Genomic DNA, 23,018 nt, shown 5'->3' on the forward strand with positions numbered 1-23,018 from the left:
GCCTTTTGGGAGTACGTCACACGGACGACCGTAATTTTGTGTTCAAAATTTTTATGAACTGATGGGATATGTGATACATATGGCCACGGGCTAGAATTTTCTCAGTATGTCAAATATGCAATCAGATTTCATGCAGCTCAATTTGGTAAAAAGCTATTGTCAATTGAACGTTACATTTACCTCTTTCTTGCAGATGTTGAACCATGCCGTTAGCACGTGAGGAATGGATCGAAATAATCAAACTGTGGGGCGGGAGGAGTATATGTGCAGTGGTTGCCGATTGCAGAGTCATCCACAATGCGACTCTGTGTCACATGTTTCAGTGTCACAATAATTAACTAAATTTGAGAAGACGGGCACATTCGTGAACATACATCGTAGCGGTTCAAACTCGCGGAACCTTTTTCCTTCCCCATTTTGAACCGGTACATGAAAATGCCATTTTCTCCATGTTTGCCTGCGCCGATTTTAAAAATTCCTTCATTAATCGATTTCTCTCGTCGAGTACTACAAGAATCAGTTAAAATCTCGCGGGCCCTTTTTTTCTTCCCCATTTTGAACTGATACATGAAAATGCGATTTTCTTCATGCTTGCCTGCGCCGATTTTGACAATTCTTCACTAGTTGATTTCTCTCGTCGAGTACTACAAGAATCAGTTAAAATCTCGCGGGCCATTTTTTCTTCCCCATTTTGAACTGGTACATGAAAATGCGATTTTCTTCATGCTTGCCTGCGCCGATTTTAAAAATTCCTTCATTAATCGATTTCTCTCGTCGAGTACTACAAGAATCAGTTAAAATCTCGCGGGCCCTTTTTTCATTCCCCATTTTGAACAGGAACATAAAAATGATATTTTCTGCATGTTTGCCTGCGCCGATTTTGAACATTCCTTCATTAGTCGATTTCTCTCGTCGAGTATTACAAGAATCAGTTAAAATCTCGCGGGCCCTTTTTTCTTCCCCATTTTGAACTGGTACATGAAAATGCGTCTTTCTTCATGCTTGCCTGCGCCGATTTTGACAATTCCTTCACTAGTCGATTTCTCTCGTCGAGTATTACAAGAATCAGTTAAAATCTTGCGGTCCTTTTTTCTTCCCCATTTTGAACCGGAACATGAAAATGAGATTTTCTTTATGTTTGCCTGCGCCGATTTTGAAAATTCCTTCATTAATCGATTTCTCTCGACGAGTACTACAAGAATCAGTTAAAATCTCGCGGGCCCTTTTTTCTTGTCCATTTTGAACCGGAACATAAAAATGAGTTTTTCTGCATGTTTGCCTGTGCCGATTTTGAACATTCCTTCATTAGTCGATTTCTCTCGTCGAGTACTACAAGAATCAGTTAAAGTCTTGCAGTCCTTTTTTCTTCCCCATTTTGAACTGGTACATGAAAATGCGATTTTCTTCATGCTTGCCTGCGCCGATTTTGACAATTCTTCACTAGTCGATTTCTCTCGTCGAGTACTACAAGAATCAGTTAAAATCTCGCGGGCCCTTTATTCTTCCCCATTTTGAACTGATACATGAAAATGCGATTTTCTTCATGCTTGCCTGCGCCGATTTTGACAATTCTTCACTAGTCGATTTCTCTCGTCGAGTATTACAAGAATCAGTTAAAATCTCGCGGTTCTTTTTTCTTCCCCATTTTGAACTGGTACATGAAAATGCGATTTTCTTCATGCTTGCCTGCGCCGATCTTGACAATTCCTTCACTAGTCGATTTCTCTCGTCGAGTATTACAAGAATCAGTTAAAATCTTGCGGTCCTTTTTTCTTCCCCATTTTGAACCGGAACATGAAAATGAGATTTTCTCTATGTTTTCCTGCGCCGATTTTGAAAATTCCTTCACTAATCGATTTCACTCGACGAGTACTACAAGAATCAGTTAAAATCTCGCGGGCCCTTTATTCTTCCCCATTTTGAACCGGTACATGAAAATGCGATTTTTTTCATGCTTGCCTGCGCCGATTTTGACAATTCCTTCACTAGTCGATTTCTCTCGTCGAGTATTACAAGAATCAGTTAAAATCTCGCGGTTCTTTTTTCTTCCCCATTTTGAACTGCTACATGAAAATGCGATTTTTTTCATGTTTGCCTGCGCTGATTTTGACAATTCCTTCACTAGTCGATTTCTCTCGTCGAGTACTACAAGAATCAGTTAAAATCTCGCGGTCGTCTTTTCTTCCCCATTTTGAACCGGTACATGAAAATATGATTTTCTGCATGTTTACGTGCGCCGATTTTGAAAATTCTTTCAGTAATTTATTTCTGTCGTCGAGTACTATAAGAATCAGTTAAAATCTCGCGGGCCCTTTTTTCTTCCCCAAGCCAACATTTTTGTATATTTTGAATGTATTCAAGTATGGAACAAAAGTATTATATAATTCCCTTAGTAGGCTTCTCAACTTAATATTTTTCAACTTAAATTTTATTTATTTTAATTATTTATTTTCTTGTGACTCAATATTTAATTGCAATCGTTCATTGGGTAGAAGGGTGGCCATTCTCAAATATATAAATATAGTATTCTTAAAATTTATGTGTTCTCGTACTATTTGTTTCTTCCACTAGACCTGGAAATTGCAAAATTAATACCTGGAAAACCTGAAAAATTCAGGGAAATTGAGTTCCATATTTATCTATGAACACTGCTATTTACAATTTTTTTCGAAAGGGAGAACTGTACAAAAGGGTGTTTTGGGAATGGTATAACAATAGGTTTCTGGGAGTGTTGTTCGAAATGAAATCTTTAAGTTTTACGTCCCACTATTATACTGGCTAGGCTAAAGATAACGGGGTGTTATTCGGTGGGGGTCAATGTTGCCAATTTTGGGTAAAGTCGCTAAATAAGGGGAATTCGACCTCAACGATAGCGTAGGTTGACCATAAAATGTTCAGTTAAAAACGGGACAGGTTCTTGCAACCCTAGACTTTTAGATCTACCTTTGTTCTTATCAGTGCCTTGATATCAGATTTCCTCCTCTCTCTCTTTGTTACAGAGCGGGTACTTATGAAAAAGGAAAGACACGTTGAAATTTGTTCAACACACAACCAACTGCTAAAACCTCTGCTGCCTTTCGAGCAGTACTGCGAACTATAGAGTATGTTTAATATAGGGAATTTCAGTTCAATTTTTGCCTCTTTGTTATTATTAATTATTAATACTTTTAAAAGGAGTAAAGGTACTGGGTTTGTTATTTACTTCTTTCATTTACATAAAACGGGACGAATACTAGTTTTTTCCATCTACTGACGGGACGGCCGGAACACGCCCCTAAAACCGAACTGTCCCGGTCAAAACGGGACGTATGGTCGCCCTACGATAGCGACAAAAAATATTTTTTCCGATTGGAGACTTTTTTTGGGTGATTTTTAAATGACGATTTACCTACTTACACATTTAGCGACTTTTTGCTGCAAACAAAATGTTCATCTGTAGAGAAGCATTATTAGTTCAAAACAGTTTTTACGTTCTTTTTTTCTGTTTGTTTGTTTTAATCAGCGCAACTGATGAAGAGTTTGGAAATACAGCGTACTCACTGCCCCACAATCCTGCATTGTTATGTTACCCTTGCCCTCTAACGAAGAACAACTACAAACTTGATGTCCTTTAGTTCGCAGAGTTTCCGTTGAGAGACACACGTAATACATCATTACCGATAGCAACAAGATTAGCTATAGATGCGTGAATAAAGGCGAAGATGGTGTTTGTTATATTTGCCCTTTGGGGTCTTTTAATTATTCTGCACTTTTTCTTTTACAAAAAAATTGCTTAACGTAAGTACTGTAGTGTTAATTATTTCGGAACTATTTTGACCACAATATGAACAAAAGTACCCGAAACAACCTGAAATGATCCCTGAATTAAAGGATTGGTTGCGCCCTGTTTACAAAGATGTGAGTAGAACCAGCGGCGCAAATCTGTCTTCAACATTGGAGGGGGGGGGGTAAGACCGTTACCATACTTTTTTTTGGCAATGTCCGAAATACTTATGAAGTTGAAAAACAATGTTGTGGAGGATCAGAGTTGTCTTCAGCGTTGGGAGGCTGCAGATTTGAGGCTTATTCTGGGGGACATCTATTTTATCTCACGTTCCTTTGTAGCAATCGGACAAAAATAATCAAATTTCTCCCAAAAAACACATTTCAAATCGGATTATTGGGGAGAAGTCCCCCTCAGTTCCAGGATTGGAGGGGACATGTATCCGTCATCCCCCCCCCGGATTTGCGCCAGTGAGTAGAACATATTGTTTAGTTTACATCTACAACTTTAAAACAATGCTTATAGACAATGAATTTCTCGATTATTTTTTATAGCGACTTTTCACCCAAAATTGGAGTCGTCACCTCTCGTTTCGCAAACTTATTGCCAACATTTTGGAAACTGGTTGCGAAGAGAGCTACAATGGATGAGTCGAGTTATTTCGTCGCTTCCGCTGTGAACCTAAGTACAAGATTCCAAAGAGATTAAGAAAAAATGAAATGAAAACTTTGAAAGGTGGAATGAAGAACTGGAAGGAAACGGGAGAACCCCGAGGAAACCCACGCACACGGTGTTTGTCCATCACAAAGTTCATTTGACGGGGGCTGAGATCGAACCCGGGACCCCAAGTATCGTAGGTGAACGCTCTACCACTGAGCCACCGCAGCTCTTAAGAGATTAAGAGTCAGTCACAAACATAGTCACTTTCAATTTTGTAATATATATAGGTCTATATATTGCATCACTGACTGATAACTAAAATCCTTGGATTGTATATATAAAAGTCGCCCCCTGCCCGTAAAAAGCTTCATTCGAACTCGGAATCGAACAATTGCATCTGTAAAACAGTGCTGAGTTGATTTTAACGTTCCTTTCAGCAGCAAGGCTGTATGAGACGTGGACCTACAGATTAACGTGGAATCCGAACCACATAAGCTCCGGCCGGGAATCGAAAAAATGAAATGAAATCTTTGAGTTTTATGTCCCACGGTTATGCCGGTTAGGCTAATGGAGATGGTGATGAGTAATGAATTAAATGGTGGAATGAAGAAAGTGGGAGGAAACGGGAGAACCCCGAGAAAACCCACGCGCACGGTGTTTGTCCACCACAAGGTTCACTTGGCGGGGCTGGGATCGAACCCGGGACCCCAAGCACCAGAGGTGAACCTTTTACCACTGAGCCACCGCGGCCCCCGGCCGGGAATCGAACCCGGGTATCCCACGCCAAAGGCGTGTTCACTAACCACTTAGCCACGAGGGAGCTCATCTGTAAGGCAGTGTAAGCAAACAAAAAAACGCACACTGGATGTTTGCGCAACTGAGGATCAAAACATTCTCAATGGAGTATGAGAAATAGTTAACGTCAATCAAAGTGTGCTTTTGCTTATTCATTACTTCGTTAATACTTAATTCCTTCTAGAAATAGTGAAACTATGCTATGAAGAAACACTAATAAACTAATAACAATTACGTTGTATTTCTTACCACACCACGAAAGTAATATACCATTTTTACCACCCACAGAATTTGAACCTAGTACTATACTGCATTAGTCACGCCGTAACGAAAGCTGAAATTCAAACACCTGGCACTCGTAGCTGTTGAAGCTGTGTTGTAGCTACCTGTATATCACGCGGCCTGCGTTGGTACTCCTCAACATAAGTACCTCACAGCCCAAACCAGGAAACATCACAGACAGAAGACAGAAGCACAAGCAGTGCCTGACACTTCACGAACTCAAACCCGCCAAGACTCAACTCAACATGACCTTCAATTACGTTCTAGAAACCAAACCAATGCCAAGGCACAAACTTACCAATTTCCTATATGAAAACACAAGAAAAAAATCTAACTTTTTTGGTTCCAAAGTGATGACATAACAATAATACTAAAAAGGTTTTAATTTTCAGTAACCCAAACATTAATTAACTAGGGAACATAACAAAGCAAAAATAAATAAAAAAAATAAATTAAATAAAAAATAAAAATCTGACAAGTAAACTCCCCTGACTACTTTTTTTTTAATTTCAGTGAGGCTGTAAAATATGTTAATATTTTCGTAAAATATATATATTTCAATGTAAATAAGTTCTTTAAACAAAAAAAAGCTTTGTAGTAGAGCGCTTACCTCTGACGCGTTAGGTCCCTGGTTCGATTCCTGCTCCCGACAAATAGGCTTTTGGTGAACATTGTAGGTGTGGTTATTCTTAAGATTTTGCAGTTTCCTTACATTTTCTTGATTCCACCATTATCATGTATCTCATCTCCCCCTCACCTTCTCTCTTACATTGATGTACAATCATGGGGCGTTAAACTAAAAGAAAAAAAATCTTGCAAATATCCTAGTAAAAATGAGTTTTCTAGACTACACAAGTGGCCCCGCGTAGGGTAGTCGCTAGCGCTCTCGCCTTCGGTGCGAACGGTCCCGGGGGAGAACTCGGTCGAAAAAGTATCAAAAGATTTTAAGTCCAGCCATCCTGAATGAGGTTTCCTTGGGTTTTCCTCATTCACAGCAGGCAAATGCCGGAGTGGTACCTAATATATAGGTCCCAGGCCGTTTTCTTCCTTCCCCAATCCTTTCTTCCCTTCCTTTCCCCGGATAGTGTACTCACCGAGGAAAGTCATTCCTCATATGTGACGGAATAACAAGGCCATTGATGTCGAAAACCCAGAAATCTAAATCCTAAATCTTCACTACACAAGGAAATTTTCGCGCTGAAAACGGTTTATTAGCAATTATGTTAAGCAGTCCTGTAGTAAATCTGCACCAAGTAATAAATCGCCACATATAAAACGGAATGAATAAACACATAACATTCATTTTGCTACCTTGAAACGTAAAATGTTTCAAAACATTAATATTCAAAGATTTCTCAAAATTCAGATACACCCATTCCATTCTCCTCAATCATTAACGAGTTACAATAGTATGAATTGTCATAAACTACATTACTTAGTACTATATTAAAGCAAGTTACACTAAAAGAATATATAATTAATGGAATATTTAACTAAAATAATAGTTAACTATTGTACTTACCCAGGCTTTTGTTTCCTTCCTCTCTTCTTTTCCGTTTGTAAACAACCTCGTTTCGCAAGCAAAAGACGGTAGTTCAATGACGTCAGCCATGGCGAAAGAAAGAGTGTCTATAGGTGGTCAGGATCTCACACACAGATGGACGTATATAATATATAGCTGACGTATGAAACATACGTATACGTATGTAATATACAGAAGATTGTTAGATGTCAGATATCCTGCAGCAGCATAATGTAACATCTAAGCGGGTAAAAGGCAATACCTGTGTAGCATATGGATAAAGTACGCTCCGTACAGATTTCCTTAGTAAACATAACGAATCCTTGTATTTGTACAATATACCGCTGTCCGGATAATGGATTTTTCTCAGTGTATACAAGGCGGCTAGAGAGGGAAGTAACCATCGATGAATATTCAAGTTTTATTGCTCTGAACTAAGAGAAGTAAACTTAAAACGTTGAACTAATTGTTCTATACAAAATTAATTACATTAAGAAATCTTACTTCCATTGGTTTCAGGCGATTAAGCTTTTTCTTTTAGCAGTTTTACTTTCCTACCGAGCCGCCTCTGATTGCGTATAAATTAAATGATTTTACAAATAGAATACATTTTAATTCATGTATTGTGTTTTGCATCCTTATGTAACTCTAAGGGTAACGGGTGAAACCAATTTTGAACGTGGGCTTTCTACCACAATCATGGTTTAAATTTTGTGTAGTTGAAGAATGCACTGACCATCACGCAAGATACACTCTCACAAAATAGATTGTTCTTCACCACGTTTTCTCGCCTCCAGCTCCTCCAGAACCACATCACTCGCTGTAATTGAAAAAGCAAATAGAACATGGAAAGTAGCTATGCGTGAATCATGGAAAATTAAGCAATTTTACTGAATTTTATATCGCTTATTTCTACTTTATCTTTCGTTTTCTTTCCTGTTTCGTCTATATGTTGGCATTTAAAATACATAGGAAAAAGGAAGAGTCTACCACTCAATTTGTACGAGGATTAAATATATATCTAATAAATTAGCATTGATAATATTTACTCTGAGTACGGGAACTATTGTGTAATAAGTTTAGGAACTTTGTCTCTCTTTGTTCCTCGCATTTTGATACCTTTTAGGCATCTTAAACGCAAATTTTTCCGTGTGTTATCATTCGATGTGGTAGCGACAAATCTTGTGTATTTTCGATTGTTTGTAAAGCAATTGTTGTGCTCTATTGTGTTCAATGTGATTTCAGCTGGTGTTTATACAAGAAAAAGGTTGGTAGAAATTGTACAAGTTTGTTGGCTTTAATGATATCGGTTTTGTTTATAGAGAAACATGTGTGGATACAGGGAGTATGAATTTATTGAATTCGATGTTGTGGCTATAGTGCAGGGCAAGTCAAAATGATGGACCTGATTTCAGAAATGTATTTTTTAAAATCAAATAAACACATTTTATTGTCAAACATACGTCCCGTAGTGTTTCCACTTTCTACCGCTAAGAGTCAGCAGTGAGCATGAAATGAATTGTTGATATGGACCGCAATACGTCAAATGGCAGTATCGGTTTGCTGGATGCTGTGTTACACGACGTGCTGACTCGGGCCAACACTTGTAATATGTTTAAAAAAGACCTTTGACAGTTTACCTTCCTTACCATATACCTCATAATAACATATGTTTATCAAATTACACAGAAAACCGTAAATTTCTGAAATCGGGTTTATCGTTTGACTTGCCTTGTATATTTATTCATTGAACTGGTAGTTGAACTTTAATAGAACCTTTCTGGCACGAGGCTAAACCATACGTGGATCTGGAACTTTACGTAAGATTCAAAAGCCAAAGTAGTTGTCAGAATACAACACGACATCATGAGCTAATATCCAATACAGCACATGGAAACTCTATTCTTTATAAGAAACTTCTCCTAGGATACGATTGTACTACTTCATTAAGTCTGATATGGTTATTGTAGTTTTGTAGAATAGGCTTGTGCGAATTTACTGAGATTTAAACCTTCGAAATGATGTTTTACTTAAGTATGGGATATCTCACGGAACAGATATTATCATCTTTCGACAAGTATCAGATCAGAAATGGTAAATAATAGAGATAAACCGTTTTCTGATTTGGATTCAGTAGACAAAGAATAAATTCTATTTCCTTTTTTAATCCTCTATTCAAACAAGAAATGGCAGAAATCAACGAATTTCAGTTCCAATGTTGATCATTATGAGATCAGAACGGTAATACATAGCGATAGTTTTCCTTTCTCATTGATTCAGAATCCAAAGGATAGGTTCAATCTCTACCTATATTTGTCTACTGAAATCAGAAGTGGTGTAAATCCAGCACCAATTCCGGTCTCAATATCGATCTCTATATAGGGAGAACGATATAGAGGCAACAGTTTCTTCATATAGACTTAAAATTTCTACAATATATTCTCTATGAGTATATTGAGAAAACTCCGTTATCTGGAAGTGGCGTGTTGTACAAGTATACGTAATCCATATATTTACTACGGAAATTGTACGTGGTATACGTTATCCATATGCTGCATACCTTTTTCTCGCTTTTCCCGGCGGGAGATCCGTAGCCATTAATATACAGGCCTCAGAGTGCTAACGTCACAAGGCTCATACGTCATAACCGGTAGGGCCAAGTCTCATTAACATGGCACTCTTGCTTGTTTGATATTTTATTGTAAATTGTGAAAATGTAACACATAATTGTAAGCAAAATTACATTGTGACAAAAGCATTAGGAGATAACGTTAAAAGTAAACGTCAATATACTTAGCTTAATCTTTGAATATAATATGAAATTCATAACTTCAGCAGGATCTTTGATTTCTTAGCTTCATCTTCCGTATAATAGAAGAGATGAGTTTTAATAACTGTTTGTCTTGTCTTTGTTCTAATTTATCGATTAGGATCGTAAAAATCATAAGTAAACCAACAATTATTTATTCTTGCACCGGAAAATAATAGAGTGAAAGACATGTGCACTATAGCCTGGAAAGATACGACAGATTCATTATTAGAGACTGTAAACAGGCAATATAATCAAAAGTTCTTAAATAGGCTTTAATTGAATATGGTACGTACACACACCTACAAAAAATCTGTTTCAAAGGAGTGTGCACAATGAAATACTGCAAAGACTTTGTGTAGAATTTTTATTGTATAGCCTAAGGTGCATTATGAATAGTACTTACAGCTACGACTTGTACAATACCTGTTCCACTCAATTATGTAAATGGTTTGAAATTAACCTTTTTAAAATTACATGCAAGTTGTTGAAAAGTAGCCTTAATGTAGCGTATCAATTATTTCATTGTTATTTAAATTTTTGAGTGCGTATTTAGTTTGACTTTTCTCATGAATGAGTTAGCGGTGTTCATTTAGTTAGGTGCAGATATAAAACCTGTTTCCAAATTGACTAATTACTTACCCTTCCTTATTCACCAGGAAACTCCTAATACTTAAGATCGTGTTTAATATGTGGTGTTGCATTAATTAATACAAATGCAGGAAGACATAACGTTATTACTTAAAAAAATCGCTCTTATGCGAAAATACGCACGAACCTGTGGTAGGTAGTTACTTTTAGTGAAGTTCCGTAGCTCGTACCCTGGATTACTTGAAACAAAATATAAAAAAATTCATTCGAGATTGTTGTTACTACTTTTGCTACTTTTTATAACCAGAGAAAAAGAAACAATAACTTTACAAAGAAAAAAAACAGATCGTGACTAATAAAGCGGGATACTAAAATTAGCTTATTATTACTATTTAAATAATGGTATTACAAGCTTTCAACAATTAGGGATACTGTTGTAATATAAATTTTGAACTATGGAGTTATGGAATCCAATGACCCAAACCGTCTCCTTTCGTATATTGACTCCTTTCGGATAAATAGAAAAGGAAAACCTCAGTTAAGAAGTAAAGTCAGAAAATACCCAGGACGCTGTCTCAAATGGCGCTCCCATATACGAAGCCTTGTTATATTGTATTATTTAGATTCTGTAAAAGTCATTGACATTTAGCTTCAATATAGAAAATCATAAATAAACATTAGCTGACCTCTTATCGCCTTTATTTGATTTTTTTTAAAAAATGAGAAAGTGAAACATTTTTATAGTTCTTGCAATAATCGACATGCTTACATAATTTGGTGAATATCTCTATAGCTTTTATAATGGCAGTCTGTCTTTATAACATCGTAACAACCAAAGGAAACAAGAATTACATATGCATTCCACACTATTAACATTTCAAAGTATAGTAAATTTATTTATACAAGCGTGATCAGCCTTTTGTGCAATATATTTCAGTGTATTACAGTGTGAATATTAAGAATGTAATATGTTCTAAAATAGGAGGAGTTAATTTTATACGTATATATTTCTCGATAATAATTTGCTAAAAGGAATGCAACTGTGAATTTTCATCGCTATGATCTACAAATCTTAAAAAAATCATTGGTTAATTTAAAGAATTTGCATAGGTGGCCGGTTACGTCATTCCCCACGATAAAGTCCTTAGTACATGATGCTATAAACGTTTACTGACGCATTATATTTAAGCTGTCCATTATGCTGTCAAACCAAATCACTATAGATAACTTAAGAAGTCCAATTTAGCAATGCGTTCTCTTATTTCTGTCCCCGGAACTTGTTACAATAAGAAGCCCGAAGAAAAATCTTCAACAATCTGGTGTCTCGAAAACTTCCTCCAAATTTATAAATTTAATTTACTGACCTTTATCTGTTGTTAAATTCTAGCAGATATTGCCTTTATACGAATACCTGGAGCCTGGTAGGTACATCGGAAATCTGACTCAAGTGTCTCAAATTATATCATTAATTTCGAATACAAAATAGAACTTCACTCAAGCGTTGCTAGGCGATAATACAATATTTATATTATTTTTTTCTTCTAAATTATATTTATTATTAAATCTTTTCTTCTTCCTTTACCTAAATTATTAGAATGAAATAGATTACAGTTACTTCTCTTCTCCTCAAACTTATTAGATAACTAGATATCTGATTTATTTTCTTCAGGTTTTATATAACATCAATAATAAGAGTACAACGGATAATAAATATCATTTATAAAGATAAATTACTCTTTTCTTCCTCTTATTTGCAATAGAAGTATTAATATATTTTGCAGTCGACTTCAACTTTTATGGACAAGTCAACTCCATAAAGTGTTCCGACTTTCTATTTATCTGCACATTAAATCACCGGTGCAGATCAGAATTAGTACAACTAAACTTAATAAGAATAAGAATAATGGTAATAAGGAACAGAACAAAACACAATTTTAAACAAAATTAACACAATACACACAGCAATGTAACACGGTCAAAGTGATCTGTTACTTTTTTCCCGGGCACCTGGAAAAAAATTATTTAAAATTATTTTTTTTACTTAAAATCTTTCAGTAACTCTTCTCGCTTTTGTTCTGAACAATCAAATAACTTAATGTTCGTAAAATTTTGTTTCGGTACTTCTTTACCTTTTAAATCTTTAAGTTCCACATTATTGTGGTTAACTTTGGTCACTATATAGGGTCCAGTATACGTGCGCAGATATTTATGAATTATTTTGTTGTAAGCGTCAGATAATGGATGCGTTTTTACCATTACCAAATTTCCTTCGCTGATTGTAATCACAGAGTGTGGTTTCTTTTCACTTCTTTTCAACCGTTTAGTTGAGGTTCTAGGTTCGATCTGTAGGTATTGATTCTTCATATCTATTTTGCTTTCCTCAGGTGGCCAAGGAAAATTCTCCTTAAATTTGTCGCTAGCTGAATATGAAAGAAACAATTCTGCCGGGGTACATCCTCTGCTACTATTGTACGAGTGGTTAATCAAATCTTGGGCTAGCTTCAAGCTATCCCTCCATTTAGTATGGTTATTATGACACATCAACCGGATAATTCTGTTTAGCTCTCTATGCGTACGCTCCACTATACCATTTGCTTTTGGGTTGTACGGAGTGGCATTATGTGTTTAATGTTTGTCACAGAATAGTCTCCACAGTTTCGAAACGAACTGAGATCCTTTATCAGAAATAATGTATGTAGGATATGGGAGAATACAGAAATATTCCTTCTCTAACGTTTTGATAATCTCAGATGTGGTAGCCGATTTCAGTGGGAAGTACCAGACAAAACGTGTATATACATCCACTATTGATAAAATGTAATAATATACATAGCTACAGGGTAACTTCCCTACCAAATCGATGCATAATTTTTGGTGAGGTTTATCTGCGTCAATGTGAATATCCTCTCTAGCAATGACCCGGTTAGTGAATTTAGTTTTGGCGCATATATCACAATTTTTTATGTACTTCATGAAAGTGTGTTTCTGCTTCTTCCAGAAAAATAATTTTCTTATGGCAGATAAACATTTATTCACTCCAAAATGGCCAGTCTCATGTACTGTTTGTACTACCTTATTAATAAGATTTTCTGGAATTACTAACAACCATTTATTATTAGATTTTCTATCTTTCACAAAGAGCAGATCATTATAAAATCGAACATTACTCTCGTTGGGATCGAATTTTAACTTATCAACTAATTTCTGACAATAATTATCATTATTCTGATAATTCCTAAGTTCATCTTGACTTAGCCATTCATCGTTCATAATAAAATTAATTTGACAAGTAACTTCTTCTTCCGGTATTTCGGGGGCATTCCTGCTCAAAATATCAGCAATTTTGTTCTCTGTGCCCTTTATATGCTCAAACGAGAGATCGAACCTCTGAAGTTTCAACAGAAGTTTAGTTGTCCTTGCATCTAAATTTTGCAGTGTGAACGCATAGGTGACAGCCTTATTATCGCAATGAACCACCGTGTGTGTACCTAAAATATAGTATGAAAAATGCTCACAGAGAAATAATACTGCTGCCAATTCTAACTGAAAAATGGAATATGGTATCTCATAGGATTTTAGTCTTCTACTGGCATAACCAATGACCAGAAATTCTTCATTTTCGTCATCATATTGTGATAGATACCCAGCTAAATTTTCAAAAGTCGCATCCGAAAACAGATGAAATATCTTTTCAAAATTTGGCTGACTCAATGCAGGAGGTTCACATAACAATAATTTGAGATTCTCAAACAGTTCTAGAAGTTCTGGACTAAGTTGGAACTTTACATCTTTTTTCAACATATTATAGAATGGTCCGGTTAACGCTGCAAAATCCGGGATGAACTTTCGTCTCCACGATAGGATTCCAAGAAATGATTTTAATTTTCTTTTGGTCTTCGGAACTGGAAAGTAACGGATAGCTTCGTTATGTTTTGGATTGGGTTTGATTGTTTGACCATTAACCACATATCCCAGAAATAAAATTTCTGATTGAAGAAAATGACACTTCTTAAAGTTTAACGAAAAGTTTCCCGCTGTTAAAATTTTGAACGTTTTCTCCAGATGAACAAAATGATTTTCCATATTTGAACTAAAACACATTAGATCATCTAGGTAAACTACAATGAACTCTCTGGTGTCCAAACCAAAATAGCTGTTCATCACATTTTGGAAAATCGAAGGCGACGACTTTAAACCCATGGGTAGCCGGCAAAGGACGAACCGTCGGCCTAAATATACAAAGCTTGTACATTCGTAAGAATCTGGATGTAATTCAATTCCATAATATCCCATGGTAGCGTCCATAGAACTAAATATCTTAGCACCTGAAATTCTATTTAGAATTTCTCCAATGGGTTCTACCTGAGTCTTTGGCGTGATGACCTTTTTATTTAGAAGTCGCAGATCTATAACTGACCTAACTCCACCAGACGTTTTTCGAACACAGTGAACTGGGTTCCGATATGCACTTGGCCGTTCTTCTGCAATTCCCAGTCTAATCCACTTTTCTAATTCCTTTTGAAAGTCTTCTCTCATAGATTGCGGTATGGGGTACAACTTCCCTATTACAGGTTCTCGGTCTACTAGTTCGATCTTATATGGTTCACATTTGATTAATCTTGGATACTCACTGAAAAGGTGTTTGTACTTCAACAAAAGAGTTAATAATTTATCTTTTATATCATCATCTAGATCGTCCCGTTCCTTTACATAATTTCGTATTTCGATTTCCGATATTTCTCCATTCTCTGCATGATTCCCGCACATATCATTAATTTCACAATTGTTGTTCAGTTTTATAGATAATACTTTAGGATAAAATATATCTATAACTATATCTTCTCCGTTGTTATCTCTCAAGTATATTTTCTTCTTTTCGCTGTCTAACTTGGTATCAAATTTTATGAAAAACGGGGATCCCAATATTAAATCAGCTGTCATGTCCTTAACAACAAAAATCGGTACATCAAATAAATTATTCTGTATCTTTAGTGTTAAGGTTTGAAAACCCTTCACATTAAATTGATCCTTTCCTGCAAATGCTTTTAAATTAAGTGTTGGTACCGGTTTTAACTTAGCACATGGGAAAATTTCTTGAATATTCTTCCATACTTTATAATTTAACAAATTAACTTCAGCGCCTGTATCTAACACACAATTTATCTGCTGCCCTCCTATTTCATAATCGATTGTTGGCGCAGAAAATATTTCATACATATTATAATTTTTATCCTCAGTCTCCTCTCGTAACACAAAACGTACATAGAATTTTATTGTTTTAGTTTCATCGTTATCATCTAATTTTGATTCGGCTGAGGAGAGAAAACCTAATGAGCAGATACCATTATCTCCCCTTAAGGGTGACTGCTTGGTAAGTTTTCCGAATAGTTATCGGATGCAAAACCTTTGTTAGTAGGAGTATAATTTAATCCTATTGGCGTTACTCCTACTGTGGAATACGGAGGATTCAGCACCGATGTCACTGATGTCATTACAGGATTGTTCATTGGAGTAAGTTGCGGAGTTGAGGCACATACAGTAATCGGAATATAGGGGTTATACGCTCCTTTGGGGACATACAAAGGAGGAGGTAGAGGTGGAGGTAAACCTCTTCCATAGTCTGTGATCACTGTAGCTTCGGATGAATTTCTTCTGCTATAATTATTATTTTGTATCCAGCCCCTACTATTCTGTCGGCCTCTCCATCCTCTGTTGTTTATCGGTTGTCTTCTTCTTCCATTATTATTTCTATTATTGATTCCTTCACTCCATTGCGGCAATCTACTCTCTGGGAAAATATTTTTTCTATTCCCATTTACTTCCGAAACGGGCTCAGTCTGCACCGAATGATCAATCTTCGTTCTTTTCGCTTGATCAAGCCTTATTTGTCTTATATTCGGTCGTTTTCTCTGGAATCTATTCCCTATAGGGCTATCATTCACATTCGTTGGATGACATTCCAAATCCGCTAAACGTAGCGTCAATTCCTGTATGGTGTTGATTGATCCCAACTTTAAAATTCTAGCCTCTTCGTTCGGTAGGCAGTCTATAATGAGATCCTTTAATTCTTGGTCACATGGAGAACTGACTATAGAGTGGTAATTATCAATTATGTCCCATACGAAATCCAACAACGAAGAGTATTTAGTCTTATCATAACGAAGTGAGTATAATTTTCTCTTTTGGGCCCTCTCTATTCTAGGGGATACGTATTGTGCCTTGAACAAAGTTACAAAATTTTCAAAAGTTTGAATTTGGTCCACAACACTTCTGTACCATGATTTGGCTGACTTTTCCAGACATTTGGATACTATAAACAATTTTTCCTTATCATGTAAATTGAACATATCCATGGTTTGTAACAAATCTTCGAGAAAATTTCTTGCTTCCGTCATCCTTCCACTAAATCGAGGGAAATACTTCAAATCTCTGAAATAAGATCTCGGTTGCATATTACTAGTAATTAAATCTCGTTCTGGAGAAATAGTAACATTCCTAATACCTATTAATCCATTATCACCTAATTTAGTTTGTATTTCTCTTCCAGTTCGCTCATCAAAGTCATCCCTACTACAGCTACATCGCTTCGAAGTATTAATTTTGTATATTCTTTCATTACTCTTAGTATCCTTTTTTCTACTGCCATCAAAATTTAATCTAATATCTTCACCCTCCGAATTAGAAGCAGAGTATATTTCTTTAACTCTAGTCTCTAATTCCATATCTGTATCAGTATCTGACACATTTTCTTTTCCCCTTATAGGTATCCGGGACTCAATTCCACTTTCATTTGGTTTCATATTAGAACTAGATCCACTCTAACCTCACCTAGGCTCCTAGCAATATTTTTGAAAACTCTTTCATCTGTATTCTTAAACTTTTCTACTATTTTTCTTTTCTCTATATTACTTTTGTTCTTACCTAAGACTTCAGAATCTTCTCTTTCTTGATGCAACAACTTATCATTTAATTGTTGATGCAAATCTTTTTCAATTCTCTTCACATTTTCATGAATTAAATTTTCATTTGTTCTTTGAATATCAGCAAATCTCTCATTCATCTTTTCTTCCAAAGTTTTATTGCGCTCGCGACATTCTACATCGATTGTTTCTACGTTTCGCGTTATTTCACTTATCGTTTCTTGAATATTCACAGTTGCTTCCTGCACAGATTTTAGATCTCGTGTATAATTAGATTTAAGTTCATCTACATCTGCTGTAACTACATTAATTCGCATATCAGTAGTCTCTTGCAAAGACTTAATATCCGCTTTAACATTAGAGATGTCTACCGTTAACGAACTAAATTTATCGTTTAACAGTTCCATCTCGGAGGACAACTTACTACTAAAATAGTTAGTAAGCTCATCCTTCATCTCGGATATATTATTTACAAACTTATTTTCCATTTCAGATATATTACCAGACAATTCACTCTTCATATCCGACATATTATTTACAAATTAATTTTCCATTTCGGACATATTAACCGCTAATTCATTTTTCATCTCTGAGATCTTATCTGTGAACTTATCGGTTAACTCCAACATTAGAGTACGTAACAGCTCATATCCAGGTTCCACTCGCGCCTCCGTTATGTGTTCATCAGCGGTACTATCACTTCGTTCCTGTGGAACGTTACCATTACTATTCTTTTCCACTGTCGTTGAATCACCTTCACCTAACGTTCCCCGTTCGATAGCCACATCATCATCTATCTCCAACGCACAACATTGTGGGCAAATGCAGTCTTTTCTTTCCCGAACTATTTTGTCAATTGTGGTTGGTAATAACCTCATACACCTCGTATGATACCATCGAACACATTGCACACAATTCACAAGTTGTGTGTAACATTTAGTTTTTTCTTTCTACAACAATTGCTGACGTCGGGATCAACATTGTCCACCTCAAGATCAATAAATCTTTTCATCGTATTCATATCTCATAAATTAGCATCATGTACTTCGGATTCACCGTGGGAGTCTACATAGTACCTACGCAAATTCTATAATCTGCTTTATTATTCCCAAATAATATCAATTAAGGAAAACAAGGCTTTGCTACAGGTCACGACCATCTAAAACAAAATCCTGGCTGGGTCGCCAATGAAACAAAATATAAAAAAATTCATTCGAGATTGTTGTTACTACTTTTGCTACTTTTTATAACCAGAGAAAAAGAAACAATAACTTTACAAAGAAAAAAAAACAGATCGTGACTAATAAAGCGGGATACTAAAATTAGCTTATTATTACTATTTAAATAATGGTATTACAAGCTTTCAACAACTAGGGATACTGTTGTAATATAAATTTTGAACTATGGAGTTATGGAATTCAATGACCCAAACCGTCTCCTTTCGTATATTGACTCCTTTCGGATAAATAGAAAAGGAAAACCTCAGTTAAGAAGTAAAGTCAGAAAATACCCAGGACGCTGTCTCAAATGGCGCTCCCATATAAGAAGCCTTGTTATATTGTATTATTTAGATTCTGTAAAAGTCATTGACATTTAGCTTCAATATAGAAAATCATAAATAAACATTAGCTGACCTCTTATCGCCTTTATTTGATTTTTTTTAAAAAAATGAGAAAGTGAAACATTTTTATAGTTCTTGCAATAATCGACATGCTTACATAATTTGGTGAATATCTCTATAGCTTTTATAATGGCAGTCTGTCTTTATAACATCGTAACAACCAAAGGAAACAAGAATTACATATGCATTCCACACTATTAACATTTCAAAGTATAGTAAATTTATTTATACAAGCGTGATCAGCCTTTTGTGCAATATATTTCAGTGTATTACAGTGTGAATATTAAGAATGTAATATGTTCTAAAATAGGAGGAGTTAATTTTATACGTATATATTTCTCGATAATAATTTGCTAAAAGGAATGCAACTGTGAATTTTCATCGCTATGATCTACAAATCTTAAAAAAAATCATTGGTTAATTTAAAGAATTTGCATAGGTGGCCGGTTACATCATTCCCCACGATAAAGTCCTTAGTACATGATGCTATAAACGTTTACTGACGCATTATATTTAAGCTGTCCATTATGCTGTCAAACCAAATCACTATAGATAACTTAAGAAGTCCAATTTAGCAATGCGTTCTCTTATTTCTGTCCCCGGAGCTTGTTACAATAAGAAGCCCGAAGAAAAATCTTCAACAATCTGGTGTCTCGAAAACTTCCTCCAAATTTATAAATTTAATTTACTGACCTTTATCTGTTGTTAAATTCTAGCAGATATTGCCTTTATACCAATACCTGGAGCCTGGTAGGTACATCGGAAATCTGACTCAAGTGTCTCAAATTATATCATTAATTTCGAATACAAAATAGAACTTCACTCAAGCGTTGCTAGGCGATAATACAATATTTATATTATTTTTTTCTTCTAAATTATATTTATTATTAAATCTTTTCTTCTTCCTTTACCTAAATTATTAGAATGAAATAGATTACAGTTACTTCTCTTCTCCTCAAACTTATTAGATAACTAGATATCTGATTTATTTTCTTCAGGTTTTATATAACATCAATAATAAGAGTACAACGGATAATAAATATCATTTATAAAGATAAATTACTCTTTTCTTCCTCTTATTTGCAATAGAAGTATTAATATATTTTGCAGTCGACTTCAACTTTTATGGACAAGTCAACTCCATAAAGTGTTCCGACTTTCTATTTATCTGCACATTAAATCACCGGTGCAGATCAGAATTAGTACAACCAAACTTAATAAGAATAAGAATAATGGTAATAAGGAACAGAACAAAACACAATTTTAAACAAAATTAACACAATACACACAGCAATGTAACACGGTCAAAGTGATCTGTTGCATACTTTCCGAGTTGAAATAGTGGCTATAGCAGAACTTAAGCTAATTCAAAGTACTACTACCGAACTACTAATTAATACTATAGTATCACTGGAATTAATAATAATACTTATATACAAGTACGTAATATTATAGTAATAATACATAGTAATCATATTAATAGTAAGTCACTATACTAACCATAGAACATAAGAGTTTTTAAATACTAATCGTAGTATAGGTTGTTAATTACTAATCATTTAATTGTTTGTATAACACTACTGGCTGTAAGTACTACTTTTTGTACCTGTGAACATAGTGTGTAAATTGAACATTTTCCCAGGAGAGGCGGATGAGTTTCATCCATACGTAAACTATATCCCCATTCAATCATCACACGTAAACTATATAGAAAGTATGGGGAAAGTTATACCTGCTAAAGATGAACATTATCTTCTCCAGAGGGAGGATGAAGTTTTGCCAGAGGGGGGAATTCCTGGCATGCCGCTGTGAATTCACACAGTGTGTGGAGGGGCCTGAAGAGTGAATAAAATTCTATATTGTATAAGGTTCTATACAGTACAGCAGCGACGTATACGTGGGTCCTACAGGTAGTTTATATGCCGAAATATTCTAGACAGATACGTACTTTGACTTTTCGAATAGCTTGCAGGCAAAAAAGAGGATTATTTTTATTTCATGAAGATCGTTCGCCGGTTTTCAAGTTAAAATTTTATTAACCCCATAAAGAAAGTTCTAAAATGTTGCCAAGGTAATTTTTCGAAAGTTGGGTGGAACTAAGCTAAAACTATTTCTTGTGCTCGACTCGAAGAGGTTTTACAAAATTTCATAGTGATTGTAAGAGCTTTTTTAACTTCACATTTTGTCACCTACAAATACCAAGGTAATGCCGCTGCACTAATTTGGGTACTTGAGTTCTAGTTAAATCGCTTTCTTGTATGCAAAAACGCATTTGTACAAAATATGTTGAAGATCATTGTTACTTTTGAAATATGAGTGAGGCGCCCCCAAAGATAAAGCATTCGAAAATTTATCTAAGCAAGTTTTCTCGAAAGTGGAGATTGAGCTAAATTTCTTTACTGTACTCGAAAAAATAGTTTTAAAAAATTTCATGATGATCGTAAGAACTCCTTTAAAGTTTATTTTTTCCAACCCCCAAATGAAGTTCCGAAAACTCCACTGAACTAATTTGAGGAACTTGAAACTTACCTAAAACGCTTTCGAAAATACATTTGCGAAAAATTTCATTTACATAGTTTGTTCTTTTTGAAATATAATTGAGGCGCCCCTAAAATGAAGCCCCCGAAAATCAAACTAAACTAATTGTAGGTAATTGATTCATACTTAAATCGTTTACTTGTACGAGAAAATGCATTTGCACAAAATTTTGTGAACTTTCTTTGTTGTCTTTGTAATACAAGTAAGGTGCCCGCACTTTGTTCGTCCAAAAACGCCATTGAACAAGCTTTCCGAAAGTTGAAACGAAGCATCGATTTCTCGTATTAAGAAACGTTTCACCACCAAATCTCATATAAATTGTTATAACTGTTTTCAATATAATGGTTTCAATCTTTCCTCCATTGTTACACGAAAGCTCTAACGATGATGATGTCATTTTTTTGTTCACAGGCCTGAATATCGGTGGCTATGGGAGATCATGTGGTCCGGAATCCACGTAATCAGAAGGACCCGTCTCATTTAGCCTCGCTGTTGAAAGGAACGTCAAACTCGACCTCGCTGCTGAACTTTTCTCCCTTAGATGTTACATCATGCTGCTGCAGGATGTCTGACATCTAACAGTTTTTCGCATATTACATACATATATGTAGGTTACATACGTCAGCAATATGTCATATACATCCATTTGTACTTGATATTATGATTGGCTATATGCATGTCTTTATTTCATACGGAAAGTTAAGTATAGGTGGATCACTTATACGGAAAGTATTATAAAACACGTTTTCAGTTATACGTTTGCTACAGAACAGTACATAAAGTCTAAACAGTACACTACACATGTAACCTACATTTTTACGCGCGTTACATACGTTTTTTCTTCTGTGTATCAGCTCTTATTTTTCTATTGAACCAGGAAATACAAAACATCAATAAATCTAGAAGTTTTAATGTTGATTCCCATAGAGTGAAAGCTTTAAGAGATAACGGAAGACTTTCTTTGATATGGAGTAAGCGCGTCAGGAACATCTTCCATCTCTTATTGTATTTCTGTAATAAGTGAGAGACTTACTATTTTCGGTTTCAATAATGAAATCGTACAATTTCAAAGTCTATTGAAGTTTCAGTAATTTAGTACGAATTGAGGTAAGTTATGATTTATTGACGTAACTAACAAGGAATGTTTCAGAACTGTAAAATGCGATTAGAAACTTTGAAAACTAGTTTCAGTAGATTTCTTGAATGTTTAACTTCATCCAAAATTGTAGCGTGTAATATTCACTAACAACGAAATTATAGCTCAATAAAGATAATCGTGAATTAAGTCAATGATACAAGTATTGTTGAAAATCATATTTTGATATGCGGATAAGAAAATATGATGTAAATGTTTGGTAATATAGTGCATACTATACGTTACTTTTACTATCATATCAGTAGAATAGGAAATGCGAATTCAGTAGAATCAACTATTTGTTCAGCAGCACTACATCAAGTTATTTCTGATTTAAACTACTAGCTGAGAAAAACAATATGTTTGTTTAAATAATATTAAC

The sequence above is a fragment of the Thermobia domestica genome, chromosome 10, assembly GCF_964235325.1.
Source record: "Thermobia domestica chromosome 10, izTheDome1.hap1.1, whole genome shotgun sequence".
In the NCBI taxonomy this organism is placed as follows: Eukaryota; Metazoa; Arthropoda; class Insecta; order Zygentoma; family Lepismatidae; genus Thermobia; species Thermobia domestica.